The following is a 15244-nucleotide window of genomic DNA, read 5'->3' on the forward strand; positions in this document are numbered from 1 at the left end:
CTCTCCGCCTTTCTACTCAATGCATCGGCCACCACACTGGCCTTCCTGGGATGATACAAAATAATGGTATCATAGTCTTTTAGCAACTCTAACCATTTCCGCTGCCACAGGTTAAGATCCTTCTGCTTGAATAGATGCTGGAGACTCCGATGGTCGGTATAGACCTCACATGGAATGCCGTACAGATATTGTCTCCAAATCTTCAATGTATGAACAATAGCTGCCAATTCCAAATCGTGCACCAGATAATTCTTCTCATGGACCTTCAGTTGTCGAGACGCGTATGTAATTAACCTACCGTCTTGCATCGACCCCGCGCCAAACCCAACACGTGACGTATCATAATACATAGTGTAAGACCCCAAACCCATGGGCAACACCAACACTGAGGCTGTAGTCAATGCTGTCTTGAGCTTTTGAAAGCTCTCCTCACACTCCTCGGACCATCTGAAATGAGCACCCTTCTGGGTCAATTTAGTCAAGGGTGCAACAATAGATGAGAAACCCTCTACGAAACGACGATAATATCTGACCAACCTAAGGAAACTCCGAATCTCAGTAGCTGAAGACGGCCTGGGCCAACTCTAAACTACCTCAATCTTCTTTAGATCTACCTTGATCCCCTCACTAGACACCACATGACCCAAAAATGCCACCGAATCATGCCAGAACTCACACTTGGAAAATTTTGCATATAACTTCTTATCCCTTAAGATCTGGAGCACGATCCTCAAATACTGCTCATGATCCTCCCGTCTATGAGAATATACCAAGATGCCGTCAATAAATACGACGATGAATGTGTCAAGATATGTCTGGAATACACTATTCATCAGGTGCATAAATACTGCTGGGGCGTTGGTCAACCCAAATGACATCACTAGAAACTCGTAGTGACAATACCGAGTCCTGAAAGCAATCTTCAGGATATCCGAATACCGAATCTTTAGCTGATGAACCCTGACCTCAAATCAATCTTTGAAAACACTCTAGTACCCTGAAGCTGGCAAATAAGTCATCAATGTATGGTAGTGGGTACCTGTTCTTTACTATAACCTTGTTCAACTGCCTATAATCGATACACATCTGCATTGTACCATCTTTCTTCTTTACAATAAGAACCGGAACACCCCAAGGTGAAACACTCCGACGGATGAAACCCTTATCGAGCAATTCCTGAAGCTGTTCCTTTAACTTCTTCAACTCCACTGGTGCTATACGATATGGTGGAATAGAAATTGGCTGAATGCTCGACACCAAGTCAATACTAAAATTGATATCCTTATCGGGTGGCATGCCCGGTAGGTCTACTGGAAATACATCTAGGAAGTCCCTCACTACCGAAACTGACTCGACAATAGGAGTATCGGCACTAACGTCTCTCACGAAGGCTAGATATGCCTTGCACCCCTTCTCAACCATTAACCGTGCCTTAAGAAAGGACACAACCATGCTAGGAATATGATCCAATGTACCCCTCCACTCCAACCACGACAAACCTGGCATAGCCAATGTCACGGTCTTCGTGGGACAATAAAAAATAACATGATAGGGAGACAACCAATCCATGACCAAGATCACATCAAAGTATACCATATTGAGTAGAAATAGATCAACTCTTGTCTCATAACCACCGATAGTGACTAAAAACTACCGATAAATGCGGTCTTCAACAATAGAATCTCCTACAAGTGTGGACACATATACATAAGCACTCAAAGAATCACATGATATATCCAAACACAGAGCAAAGTAAGAGACACATATGAATCCTTATGACAAACCGAAACTACACCTGTGATGACTGCGTTTGATGCGACTGCCTCAGTCCTACCCGAAAAAGCATAGAATCTGGCCTGGCCTCTCCCTCTAGGGTGGCCTCTACCCACTTGGCCTCCACCCCTGGTTGGCAGTGCAGGTGGAGCGGTAACTGGAGCTACAACCATGGCTTGTGAACCCTATGGAATTGATGGAGCTTGTGTAGTCTGTGGTGGTGAACCCCTCCTAAGTATGGTACAGTTCCTCACCATATGCCTAGTGTCACCACACTCAAAGCAAGGTTTCAGTGGGCGCAGCTGCTGAAACTGACTCTGGCCTGGTCGGCTGGACTGATCGCTGAAGGCACCCTGTGCAAGAGGTGCACTGGTCAGTGGCTGAGCAAAATGGAAACCTGAGATCTTAGAATAGCCGGAGCACCGCTAGAAGCTGGAAGTGCTGAATGAACTAGGCAGCTCACATAGCCTCTGCCATGATGGGCTGCAACCGGAGCGCGGGCACCACTATATCCTCCAAAATCTCGAGACCTCTTGGCCTCCTGTCCTCTCTCTCATGGACCCGTATACTCTCCAACCTCTGCGTGATCTCTACCACCTGCTGAAATGGGGCATCCGTCTCCAACTCTCAAGCCATGCTGAATATAAGACCATAGTTGAGCCCCTCGATGAATCTGCGAACTCTCTCTGACTGTAGAAACCAAGGCAGGTGCATGTCGAGACAACTCACTGAATCTGATCGCATACTCTAACACAAACATAGTCCCCTGATGCAGTTGCTCAAACTCTGTGTGCTATGCATCCCGAAGGGTCTGGGGAACAAACTCTCTCAAGAACATCTCTTAAAACTGAGCCTAAATGAGTGGAGATGTATCACCTGGCTTATCCTCGTAAGCCTTCAACTATCGATACGCTGCTCATGACAGCTGGAATATAGTGAAGGCAACTCTGCTCACCTCCACAATAACCATGGTGCAAAAAATACGGTGGCACTTCTCTAGAAAACCCTACACATCCTTGGTTGTTATGCCACTAAAAGTAGGAGGATCATACTTCTTGAACCTCTAAAATCTCCTCTGCTCCTCCTTAGATGCCTCTGGCCTAACCTCAGGTTGAACCAAAATAATGAGATGTGCTGGCATGACACTCGAAACCTGATCAATGTGGACCCGCTGCTCCGGGGTACGGGCCGGGGGAGTCTGAGCTCCTCCCCAGCCTAAGATGTAGCTGGTCCAAGGAGAATCAATCCCACATGAGCTAGCGTGCCGAACATGCTTAGAAATTGTGCTAGGGTCTCTTGAAGTCAATGGGTGACAACAGGCACCTCGAGTGCCTGTCCCCCAGTCAGAGCTACTGGTGGAACCTCAAGTGCTGCTTGAGCAGGTGCTCTGGATGTAGCACATGCCCTTCCTCGACCTCTGCCCTGGCCCCTGCCTTGCGCGACTCTAGAAGGGTGCGCGAATGTCTTATCATCGGATCCAGCAGTGCATGTCCTCACCATCTGTGAGAGAATAGAAAAACAAGACTCAGATTTTAAAATCAACAAATTCGCACCATAAGGAATCAAAGAAGTGGAATTACCTAACAGTTTCATAGCCTCTCGAAGATAATTACATACGTCTCCATACCGATCCGCAAGACTCTACTAAACTTGCTTATGACTCGTAACACCTATGAACCTAGAGCTCTGATACCAACTTGTCACGACCCTAATTTTTCACCTTAGGATGTCGTGATGATACATAGTCTCTAAGACTAGGTAAGCCTAACATACATTGAGAAATAGAAGAAATAATAACTTAAACATCAAATTAAACTGTTAAACTGCCATAATAAAACTCAAACAATACAACTATCAATAACTCCCTAAAACCTGGTGGAACCGAGTCATAAGCTCTACAAGAGTGCACTAATAGTCTCGAAATACAATACTATTTTGGAACAGGAAATAAACAGTGATACAACTAAAAGCAGAAGGTGACTTCGAGGCCTACGAATGACGAGCAGGTTTACCTTGAAGTCTCCGGAGGTAACTGGTCAATCACTGGCACCTGGCACGAGCAGATGTACCTGCATCTGCACAAAAATATTCAGAAGCGTAGCATGAGTACTTTATAATGGTACCCAGTAAGTATCAAGCCAAACCTCGGTAGAGTAGTGACGAAGCCAGTTCAAGATACCTACTAGGACAAGATAAACTGAACAAAGGATAATATAGACCAATAATAGAAAAAGAGGAATGAATGATAAACAAGTAGTACAATAATGTAAACTAATAACATAATTTAAGGCAATAAAGGCAACTAGAAGTGAACACATGATGAGAACAACAAGTAATCAAATACGAACAAATACAAGTAGGACAATGAAGAAAACAACAAGAACTATTCAACCAACAAGCCTTTTTAGCATAGAAAGTACAACAAGAATCACAACCGAGGTACCATACCTAATAACCTCATTTCATAAATCACAATCACAATCTTTCCTTATATCAACGCGTGAGCCTTGCATTTATTTCTTTTAAATTTTTTTTTTCCGAAATAGCTACACGCGTTTTAGCCCCTTATCTCACTGCGTGGCTTCAAGTAATTTCCTTACTAGTAACACACGTATAAATCCCACCTTATCTCACCGTATGTGTATCAACCCCTTTCCTTATACCACCGCATGCGAATCAATATCACAAAACAATAATTAACTCGCACCACATATTCCCATATGCCACAACACTTGCCAAAGTAAACAATACCAATGTTACCACAACGTATAGCCCATGGCTCAACCACAATGTGTACAAGAATCTCAATAACAATAAAATAAATGAGAAATACTCAACAAAGGAAAGATATCTCAACAATCAACAATTTCAACCTCAATGTGATAATGACTTTCACAACTTCAACAATAATTACCCAACAAGAAGATATTCCCACGAAATAACAATTTCAAGCAAGAGCAATTCAATAATAAAAGAGGTAATAAGATAATAAAAGAGGTAGTAACTTCAACTAGATCATATAAGAGCAATTACAACAATAAAAGTTAAAACAAATGCTAACAACATCAATTAGAGCATGTGAGAGTAAATTTAATAAAGAAAGATGTAATATGTTATAACAATTTTAATTAAATGCATGGAAGAAATCTAAAAGTCTAAAACAGTCAAAATACCACATATAACCCGTGTACATACTCGTCACCTCGTGTACACGTCTTCCACATAGTACAAATAATACAATCAATCCAAATCCTAAGGGGTAGTTCCCCCACACAAAGTTAGGCAAGATACTTACTTCAACTAGGCAAAATCAGCCCTCGAAAATAGCTTTCCCCCCTAAAATTTTCCTCCACACGGTTCAAATCTAACAAAAAATGACTTAATATCATCAAACAATGCAAGAGAAACTAAATACAATAGGTAAAGCTATGATCTTTACACAATTCCTCAAAAGTCAACAAAAGTTAACTCCGGGCCCGCCCGCTTAAAACTCGGGTCCAAGGGTAGATTCCTACTACCCATAACCCCACGAGTCCATGTATGTATTTTGTTTTCAAATCCGAGTCCAAGTCGACTCTCAAAACCGAAATTTTCATTTTTCAACACTTTGACAATTCCTCTTTGATGCTAAATCTAGTATATAATCATGAAATATAGTTGAAAATTAATTAGAATCACTTACCCAGTGATTATAGATGAAAATCCCCTCTTCAAGTCGCCTCCTACCGAGTCTAAGCTTCTAAAATGAGAGACAATGAGATGAAATCCCGACTTCAATCCCTTTTGTTTAGTTGCAGGTGTCGCAATTGTGACACATGATTCGCAATTGTGAATCCCCGCAATTGCGAAGAAGGTTTTGCAATTGCGGCTACTGACAAACCCATGAGATATCGTAAATGGGTTGCGAAGTCTGCCATCCTCGCGAATGCGACCTATTTATCACAAATGCGAACTAACCCACCTAAGCCTAATCTCCCCCCTGTCATGTTCGCAATTGCGAAGCTAGTGCTCGCAATTTCGACAACTACAACACCAACACACCAACAACCTGTGTTTGGGTCCAAACCTTTCTTAAACACGTCCGAAACGCACCCGAGCCCTCGAGGCTCCAAACCAAACATCCACACAAGTCTAAAAATACCATACAAACTCGCTCGCGTGATAAAACCTAAAAATAACATCTAGAACTACGAATCGAACTTTAAAACGCATGAATTTCAAAGAAAAGTTCAAGAACCTCTAGAATTGCAACCAAGCGTCCGAATCCTATCAAACCAACTCTGATTCACACCAAATTTTGCAGACAAGTTTCAAATAGTAAAACGCACTTGTTCCAAGTTCCAAAACTAAATTCTGAACCCAATAGCCAAAAGTTAACATACAGTCAAACTTGGTAAAACTTCTAAACCTCAAATTGCCAACTTTCGACAAATAAGTCAAATCAACCTATGGACATCCGAATTCGATTTCGGACATATGTCCAAGTCCAAAATCATGATACGAACCTATCGGATCCATCAAAATACCATTCCGGGATCATTTTCACAAAAGTCAAATATTGATCAACATTTCTAACTTAGGACTCTAAGCCAAGAATCAAATGGTCCAATCAATCCAAAACCTTTCCAGAACGAAACTAACCAACCATGCAAGTCATAAAACTACAAATATACATGTGTGAAATATCAAAAGGAAAATGAGGTTCAAATACACAAAATGACTGATCGAATCGTTTCACACATGCACTATGTTATTTCGATCCAAACATGTTGTATCAAAACTAATGATTCAAACCGAGATCGAAGATAGATTCAGACGGGTTCAAATCAAGCCGCAACTAATGTGACGATAATGAAGATTTATCCAAAAAGTTTGAACGTGATGCTACATGTGGAGATAAATTACAATCACAAATATTCAAAACCCCCATTGTTGCATCTTTATAAAAATAAAAACTCTTTTTAACCTATGTTTGGGCCACTTTTAACCAATGTGAGTTTTAAGCCATGCCTACTTGTAACACATGAGATCCAATGCCAGTTTTAACTCATACTTCTTTTAATGCCTGGGCTCTTTTTTAACTTATGTCAGTTTTAACGTATGTTTATTCTTAATCCGTGGACTCCTTTTAATACATTTTTGGGCTCCTTTTAATCCATTTTTGTGTCTTGGGCTACCAAAAAGTAAAATTCAGTGGCTTTATCTACTGCTGAAGCTGAGTATGTTGCTGCTGCTTCATGTTGTGCTCAATTGTTGTGGATCAAACAACAATTAATGGACTTTGGAATTGATGTTGGTTGTATCCCCATTTTTTATGATAATACTAGTGTAATTAGTATGACCAAGAACCCAGTTCATCACAAGAGAACTAAGCACATATATGTTAGGCATCACTTTTTGAGGGATAACTATGAAAAGGGTTTGATAACTGTGGAATTTTGTGCTACTGACAAGCAAATAGCTGACATCTTCACAAAAGCCCTAAGTAGAGATTACTTTGAAAGGAACATGTTAGAATTAGGGATGATTAAGATCACCTATAAAGACCAGTTCAAAATTCACAATTACAAAAAAAATGAAAAACATTTTGGTTAGAAAATCTGTAAATTGTGTATATAATTAGATTAAATTTTGCCCAGTCTCATACTTTTAATAGTATACTCTTATGCCATGTGCTAAAATGACTCATTAATCTCTAATTATATTTTCTCTATTTTGGTAAATTTAGACTTACACAAGAAAATTCTCAGTGAAGAACCTGGTTCATCAAGATCACTCGGTATGTTTTCTACACTCTGCATAATTTGAAATAAGAATATTTGGATCATGAGCAGAGTCCTACCTAATTCCAAACTCTTTTGGATTTATCCGTTATAAGTGAACCAGTTTCATTCAAAAGACTCCTAACCGAATTGCATGACCTAGATTCTAGGGATAGACTCCAATGTCTGTTCAAAACTGAAATTCAGTTTGATTAGACTTCTAAAAGTCTGAAAAGCTGCTATTACCCATTAATTACCTCTCTTTATATTGATCAACATTATTGCTTTCTTCACTCCATTACTTTTTCAAGCCGTCAAACTCTCTTCATCTTCTATAATCTTCCAAACACAATCTACTTCTCTTTTCCTCCAGAACCAAGCACAAAAATGGCCAACACTCCTGAAAACCCTTCATCCCCACCCAAGGAAATCACACCCACACCATCTATCACACCTTCAGCCACACCTCTGTCTAAGAAAGGAAGAACTAAGATGCTTGCTCTCAAAATTGTGGCAAAGAGCGTATTATCCAAGAAATTGGATAAACAATTGAAGGATAGCGAAGTCCAAGAACCTCAGAAATATGAAGACTCATTTAAATCTGCTAATGAGGGGGAAGAAACGGTTTCTTCTGAAACTGAACAGGTATCTTCTGGCCCTAAAGTTACTCCTGAGATAATTTCTGAAGTTGATACAAATTTGGAGAATAGATTTGTACTGGTAGGGTCTATTGCAGGTGTTGAAACTGCTGAGTCTGCAAAAGTTGGTGGTAAAAATAAAAAGGGAAAAGAAAAGGAGAGCAACGGAGTTAGGAGTGTTGTGAGAGGAAAGGGTAAAAGAGTGGCTGATCCTTCACCCACTCCTGTAAGTTTAACCAAAGACACAAGTGCAATGGTTGTTTGGGAAGATAAATCTGGTGGAGTAGACGAGAGTGTACATAAAATAATGGGAAGTGGGTTCTGGCGAAGCTGCTGAAGGGCTTGTTCAACTTGGGAAAAATAGAGATGAACCTGGTTCATCTATAGAGGAAACCCTCGCAGACCTACTGAAGAAAGTGACTGAGAGCTATAATCCAAAGAAGAAAGGAAGTTCAAAGGCTAAAACCCCTGGAACTGCTAGGGCAAACAAAAAAGGAAGGTTGCCTCTTTTATTACTGTTGAAATTCCTCCCACAAGAGGAAGAGCCACAAGAAGTCAGCTAAAGTAGAATGAGGCAAAACTGCAGAAAACCTTAGAAGAAAGTAGAAGAAAAGGAGTTGCTAAGGGAAAGAAGAAGATGGATGAGCCTGTTGAGGCTGTTGATATTAATGATATGGACCTGGTCTTTCGAGATGAAGAAGACACTGAAGAAGTGGAGGTTCTGACTCCCAAAGTCAAGAAAGCCAAGACTTCCACAAAGAAGTCTGTCTCAGAGTCAAAGTCTGCTGAACCATCCACCTTCGCAAAAAGAACAAGGTCTGCTGTGAAGTCAAAACAAGTGAAAAATATTGAAGAAAGGGAATGGAGTGGAGAGGAAGAATATGATTCTGACACTGAGAAAGAAAAATGGCCAAGTTCGGCAAGAGGACAATTTTGAAGGGTAGACTCCTCAGGGACTTGGAGGAGCAAGGAATGGTGTTGCTTTTGGAGAAGTTGGAATCACAAGGCTGGAAGGACATGGTCCTTCAGATGGATGGAAAGTTAGCCAGGAATGAAATTGTTGAGTTTATGGCAAATGGTGAGGTGAAAGATGGAAGGGTTACCGGTATAGTGAAAGGAGTGCAAGTCTCCTTTGATGTGAAGGAGTTGGGAAAAATTCTGGGTGTACCTGCTGAGGGGTACAATGACTATACAAAGATTAAGTGGCCAAGCCTAGAAAATCTTCCTACTGCCCTTGCCATTACCAAAAAATTCAGTGATAACAAGGAGGAAGTTGAGCCCAAGGCTGTGTACAAGAGTGAGATGGAGCCACCCCACAAAGTACTGTTTGAATTCGTCAACAAATGTGTTCTGCCAAGGCAGGAAAGGAGGAACATTGCAAACTTCATGGACTTGGTCCTCATGGACTGTTTGGATAGTGGGAGGCAGATTAATTGGCCTGGATTTATAATCCAGCTTCTTGATAGGGTTATAAATGGCACCAAGACTCATGCCATTCCCTACGACTTCATTCTCACAGTTGTGCTTGCACATTTCAAGGTACCTATGAAGAAGTGGGAGGTTGGTACAACTAAGAATCATTTTGGGGGCAAATACTCTGATTGCTTTTGACTATGAAGTCCATGCTACTCCTAAAGAACCTGGTTCATCCAAGAAGGTACCTGTGAATAGCAAGGTGCGAGCCTTGGTGCAAGAAAGTGGGGCTAAGAATGCTGAGATTGAGAGGCTGAAGAAGAGGTTGGCAGAGGTGGAGATTGAGAGAGATACTCTCAAAACTGAGCTAGCAAGAGAAAAGGAGAAGAATGATGGCATTCTTCAGGATATGCTGAAACTCCTCCAAGCCAAAAACCAAGCACCTAGTTCTTCCCAGCCTTAAGCCTCCTAGCCTAGTGTAGATCAACCAGTGACCAAGTTCGGGAATTGTTTTTGTTTCTTTTGCTCATGTTTCTAGTATTTTTATTTTTTCTTATGCTTTGTGGTAGGATTTTATCAATCATCAATGAAATTCACTATCTTTTGCTCTAACTGTTTGTTTATATTTCTTTGATGGTTAAAATTCTTAGCTTGATCTATGATGATTAACCCATGATTGCATTTGAAGTAGTCCCAGTGGCCATGAGTAAGTTTTAAAATCTGGTTATCTTTCTTATTTATGCAACTTTTCGATGATGCCAAAAGGGAAAAAAAGGTTGTGCTTTACACTTTGAACAATGATGTTTATAAACTAATGTACCTGGTCCTGGATGATAAGTGATTAAAAGGAAAAATATTTCTAACATTGTGTTGATGTTGAGCTAAGTTGAAACAAGGCCTAAGCTTATGAAAAGCACAGGGTTTGTCATTATCAAGAAGGGAGAATTTATTGGTCCAAGTGAAGGTTAGTTTTGAAGATTGACAAAGGAAGCTCAGGCATGAACCAGGTCCATCCTTTGTGTACATAGACACGGGCAGATTCGAGCATGTGGGATGCACGTGAAGAAAATAAGCTTAACTTGGTATAATTGATATCTCCTGATCGAAAAGGTTGCATAATTGATAAGGAGAAGGACTCCTTAATCAAAGAGAACACTATCCAAGAGAAGAGAGGAGTTAGAAGTTGAGATCAACTAGAACTCTTCCACCAAGGAAGAGTAGCATTAGAACTCTAGTTATTTCTTCATCTACTAACTCTATATATTGCAGGATGTTCTCATTCTATAGGTATGCACAAAAGCAGAAGCTAAATGTTAATTAAGAGCAAAATAGCAAGGCATTTTGCAAGCAATTCGTGTGTGATTCAACTGTGCAAACCTGAAGCTACATGAACTAGATAGAAGAACCAGTTCCAAGTGTCTGTCTTTTATTCTAGTTCAATTGTAGTAGGTGTTTTCATATTGTACCTTTCATCTTTATTTAGAGACAATTGTAATAGGTACTCAGAGTATTCAAGTTAGAGTTAACTTGAAGTTGTCGCAGCAGTTAGAGGCTGGTTGCCACAACGGGATTAGAGTTAATCCTAGGTTTACAAAAGTGTTTTGTAAATGCAGTTTTTGGCTCAGTGATTTAGTGGAGAGTTTGGAAAAATCCTACTGAGAAGTAGGTCGTGATTTTTTCACCTTTTGAGTCAGGTGTTTTCCACGTAAAATACTTGTGTTCTTTACTTTCCGCATTTACTATTTTAACAATAGTAGGTTAAGGAACACTTAGAAGAACCAGGTCCTTCCATAATCAGTTTAACTGAAAAATTGGACACCACACCAATCACACCCCCCCTCTTGTGTGGTATTGAAATTAAAACAACTCAGAGTGAATTTCACTGATAGATATTTAATTGTTACTTTGTTGCATGAATGTCATTAAATTAAATATTGTAACTGATAAATAACTCAACAATATATGTCTATATATCAAAGAGAATAAAATTATGCTTAAGTCGGTTTCAGAAATATAAGTAAGTTATCATTCCAACGCAAATCACCTTACATAATATCCATGTGATATTACTTAAAAATATAAATTTTTTTTGCCCCACATAAAATGTAAAAAGATTATGATACATGGTGAAAGATATCGGATATATTAGGATGGGTTGAAAAATGTAAGTTTTTTCTATATTTTCTTAAGTGGTGCTACCAACATGGCATGTTATCTAATGTGAGTTGCGGAAGTATTTTGTTTACTTGGCAACAATATACACGAGGCAGCTTACTTGCGTTTTTTTGGGACTGAATTTAGTATTTGCCATATTTTATTTTCTATGATAAATAAGCATAGTTGAGTTTCTTTTCCTTCCAAAAATTAGTTCTATCATTTTGATACAAATTAAAAGATGGATTATTATCCATAAGTATCTCTACTTTGTTGACTAAATTAGAGTGAGTATATAGGAATTCTTTTTTTCTTTCTTAATGCACCGCAGACAAAGTTACTATAGGAACTTCGTGAACAGAACTCTAAATTAAGGACAAATAATCAAATTTACCGTTGAACTACGACGAAATGGTCTAACTTTACTCTCCATTAAAAGTTGGGATCACCATGTATTTGCCGTTAAAATTTTGGCTCAAAAATTGTCCTTGCTCACTAACGAGTTGAGCCAAACTTATAATCACAAGGGCAAATTTGAATCTTTTTCCTATTACATATTAATTACTCTTTAAGTATCTGGACTAGCACAAAACTTGCCACGTGGCTACACTGTCACAAAAATACAGTATCACAACAACCCAAGAAAACCCAAAAAAATTCCTACACTACCATTGCTCCTTTACGTCATTTTTGCCGATCAGAAAAAGCCATGAGCTCCAATACCTAAGTCCACCGCAAAACACCTCTATCCCACCATCAAACCCTCTAGGCTCTAGCTTCTCCACGGCACAACCAAAATGCATCATGGCTAATGAAAGCAGAAAAAGTCTCCTTTCCCGATTTGTCATCAACTCGTGTGTTAAAGCTGTACTGTGGCATTTATGGTTATGAGGGAAAATTCATTGAGGGACAGTGGAATTGGTTATTATGGTTGATTGCTATGTTGATGTTGAAGAAGAGATGTAATGCTGGAATGACCGATAGTGGCATGGTTAAGTTGAAGAAAAAATATGCCGTGAAAATGAGTTGATTCTTTGTGTAATCCATTTTGCTAGAGGGTAAACTTAAGACTTTTCTCCATATAATATAAGTCTGTTACTGTTTAAGAAACATTTCGAGCCAAAATTGTGACCAGGGGGAACATGGATGAATTTAACTTTTAACGAAGCGAAAAGTTAAACCATTTTACATAGATCAGGGACACATTAATTGGGCCTTTGCTGTTAAACTAAACAAGTTGCTCTTCAAGTAGGCCAGGCATATATATGAGCCGATCTAAGTGTCAAATCAAAGCCATCACATGCATGAGCATACTGCATACATGCACCATATATAAATTACTCCTTATCTTTCAATTTATATGACACACTTTCTTTATTAGTCCGTTCCAAAAAGAATGATACATTTCTACAATTGGAAATAATTTCAACTTTAAACTTTTCATTTTACCCATTTAACCCCTAATGTGAAGTTTCTATAATCACACAAATGTTATGGCCCACAAAGCTTTTACCCATAAGATTTTAAGACTATAAGTTTCAAAAATCTTTTTTTTTTTTTAAAATTTGGTGGCGAGTTAAGTAGCTCGTAGTATGCCAGCACTGCAATGGTACTTGCGTCTATATATACCATAGCTGTTTCTTTGGGTTTGCACAAAATCATGGCTTCAGAAAGAAGGCAAGGTGTAGGAAGGGTACTCAAGAAAACAAATAGAGCTAACAAACGGAGGAGCAATCTTCAATATCACCAAGACAAGGTGTTAAAGCTGAAGAGACTTATCCCATGTGCCTGCCAACTGCATTCTCATCAATTGCTTCATTTTCAGACTGCCAAATACATCATTCATCTAAGTCTGCAAATCAACGTCATGCATGCTCTTCTCTCCTCCTCGTCGCCAACGCACGGAGGCGAATCCAATATGTAAAAGTGCACGATCTAATTATGTATTTCATTTTAAATGTTTTTTTTATATTTGTACACATAGTTCGAGTTGAAAGCAAACCCCTCTTAGATCTGCTTCTGCCAACCTATACCTCGCACATTTTTTCCTCTCTGCAAGCCAGCACCTGGACATCTCTCTAGCTCTCTCTCTCTCTCTCTCCCTTTTCCTTTCATGGTCTCCTACTTTTTCTTTTATTTTTCTAGGGCTTCAAGGGATGGGGGAGATAAAGGGATGGTGGATGAGCAACTGCATGTAATTTCAAGACTGGACCGAACCAAAGCAGACTACACTCTAGTTTGTATTTAATTACTATTATTTGGAGATTATATCTACTCTTTTGTTGTAAGTATTCAATATATTCAATTTATGTGAACCCACGGAGTTTAAGAAAATAGAGAAAATTTTTGAACTTGTGGTGTAAAATGAGACACCTATTTTTTGTGTGGCTATAAATCATTGTATAAAGGTAAATTGTTTCCAAATAAGGAAATTGGTCATTCTTTTTGGCACGAACTAAAAAGGAAATAGGTTCACATAAATTGAAACGGAGGGAGTATATGATTCGCTCTTCTTCTTCTTCTTCTTTTATTTTTAAATTGACTTTCTGAAATTGTAGCCTAAGGACATTAATACAAGTTTATTTTTTGTGGAAATGACAAATTGGTTGATACGAAGCGTCTCTTAATTTCTTTCTACCACAAACTTTTCCTTTTTTATATACAGAAGGTATTACTTTCGAACGAGCTTCCTCACCAGTAACATCCCTAGCTTCTGTTTTTTCTTGCTAAGACATTCGTTACCAAATTTAGTTTATCAAAGTTAAAAACTCAGTCAATTTTTAAAAGAGCAGTCCGGTGCATAAAACATCCCGCGTTTACGTAGGGTTCGAGGTAGAGTTGCACCCCAAAGGGTGTAACATAGGCGGCATACCTTAATGCAAGTATTAGTGGCTACTTCCACAGTTCGAAATCATACTTATAGGTTGTACGGAGACAAGAACTCGTCAATTTCTGTTGATAAGAATTTTTTATTAACAACATCCATTTTTTGTTCAAATCGTCGATAATAAGTACATCAAGTTGGAGAAAACAAGAATTCCGTCATGGCTCGTGGATTTATTTTCATAGAAAAGATAGGGAACAACGGGGCTATATATAAATGTATATGTATATACACCTCATTTTTTTGGTTGTGATAGTTGATGTCTACATAACTTTAACTTTGTTTACCCGAAAAATCGGATAACGTTAAATTTATGATGGTTCTAAGGATACGTGATACCCTTTGATATAAATTATATAGAGAGATAGCAATACGAATATTCTTGACTATGACAGTGGGAATAATGAATCAGAAAGAACGAATGAAGTAAAACAAGTACAAGGATGTCTCTTTTTTTTCCAGTGTATTCAATTTGTTCATAGCTTACAAGGATTCCCCCTTTTATAGTAGAGGGTCATTACCAAGAATAATAAAATAAAGCATATAGTGGAGGACCCATGATGATTTGTCTCTTCTTCGATTCCCGCCAAAATCTTTTCTCTTGGTGCGGTTGCAACGGC

Source organism: Nicotiana tabacum, chromosome 24, assembly GCF_000715075.1.
Source record: "Nicotiana tabacum cultivar K326 chromosome 24, ASM71507v2, whole genome shotgun sequence".
Classification (NCBI taxonomy): Eukaryota; Viridiplantae; Streptophyta; class Magnoliopsida; order Solanales; family Solanaceae; genus Nicotiana; species Nicotiana tabacum.